Source organism: Nannospalax galili, unplaced genomic scaffold, assembly GCF_000622305.1.
Source record: "Nannospalax galili isolate Female #2095 unplaced genomic scaffold, S.galili_v1.0 scaffold261, whole genome shotgun sequence".
NCBI lineage: Eukaryota > Metazoa > Chordata > Mammalia > Rodentia > Spalacidae > Nannospalax > Nannospalax galili.
In genome coordinates this window covers 2,010,746-2,012,690 of record NW_008345226.1, presented here as the reverse complement: position 1 = coordinate 2,012,690, position 1,945 = coordinate 2,010,746, and positions in this window count along the sequence as shown.

The window sequence follows — 1,945 nt, the reverse complement described above, 5'->3', positions numbered from 1 at the left end:
TTTGGGGGGGGGGGGGGAATCAAGCACAAATGTTGGAAATTAATAACTCAAAGATTCTAATATAGTGGAAAGCATCACCAAGAGACTTGACCAGGAGAAGACAGAATACCAGAGACAGAAAACAATGTTGAGGAAATACAACATGTTCACATCAGCCAATAAATTGAATAAATAAGGACCTTTAGTGGGGGTCCAGACCTTTTCAGACTGCCTGAGAGTGCCTGAATCCCACCTCCATGTGGTGGTGAGTCTCCCAGATTGTGATGTATCCATCCCCCTACCTTGGGACCATCTGTGGCCCTTCCAACTGGTGCAGGACCAGCTTTCTCTGATATTTAGTGGGGGTCCAGACCTTTACAGACTGCCTAAGAGTGCCAGAATTCAACCTCCATGCAGTAGTGAACTTCCTAGATCATGCTGTGCCCATCCACCTACTATCTGTGGCCCTTTCCACTACTTCAGGGCTAGGCATCTCTGCCCTTTAATAGGGGCATAGATCTTTGCAGACTGCCTGCGAGTAACTGAATTCAACCTCTGCCTCGTAAGCTTTCCAAATTGTGCTGTGCCTGCTGGCTGGTATGGGACTAGACCTTAGAAGAAAGCCTGAGAGTATCTGATTGGTTCCTGAGTTGGGCCTCTGCAGGAACTCCTGAGTAGCTGAACTAGAGCCACCTGGTCTTTACCATATAAAATCACTGAGCTAGTCTGCAGCCTAGACCAACTAGCTTTTTATACCCAATAAGAAAACAACCAAGGAACATCAGAAATACAAACAGAATCAGACTTCAAGTGAAAATAGGAAAGCTTGAGTTTCATACCAGAATCACAAACAACAAAAGAAAGCCACATGCCAAAATCACAACGAAAAAAAATCATAATATGAAAAACCCAAATAATATATTCCACCAAACACTACCGGTCCCATAGAAGAGTTCTGCAAGGAGAACACCCTAGAGATAGCCCAGGACACAGAGTTTAAAAGAACAATCATGAATGTGATCAAATAATTCAGTGAATTTAAAGAACACACAAACAAATCAATGAACTAAAAGAAGATAGGGATAAACTTCTGACTGAATTAAAAAAAGACATAGAAATGTTGAAGAAAACTCAGGCTGATATGAAGAAGAGAAAAACTCAATAAACCAATTTTAAATAACAGGAGAAAGACTCACCAACAAAATGAAAGAAATGGAAAACAGAATATCAAACTGGATGATAAAGTTGAAGAACTGGACCACTGAAGCAAAGATTATGAAACATTAAGAAAAGCCATAAGAATAGAAGAGGCAGGAAATGTGGGGCACCATGAAAAGACCAAATTTACACATCACAGGTATAGAGGAAGGAGAAGAATCTCAGGTTAATGGTATTAACCAGATCTTCAACAAGACTGTAGAAGAAAATTTCCCCAAATTAAGGAAAGTCATGCCCATAAAAATACAAGATGCACACAGAGCACCAATTAGACAGCATCAGAAATGAAACTCCCCATGTCATATCATAGTAAAAATATTAAATGTACAGAACAAAAAGAGAATACTGAAAGCTGCAAAAGAAAAACAATACATCACATATAAAGAAATTCTGATGGGCTCATCAGCATTACAGCTGACTTTTCAATGCAAACTATGAAAGCCAGATGATCCTGGACCAAAGTATTCCCAGTTCTAAATGACAATAGATGTCAACCCAGAAAACCTTACAATGCAAAAAAGTCTACTACAGTTGAAGGGGAAAGAAAAACCTTCCACAACATGAATAGGCTGAAAGAATTTATGTTCACAAAACCAGCCCTTCAGTGAATACTTGAAGCAATACAAAGGGATCTATGTGAGGGTGACTGATGGCGAAGGGGATATAAAGATGATTAAGACTGATTAAGATATTCTGTATGAAATACACAAAAATTCAATAAAATTTATAATAAATAAACAAATGGTAA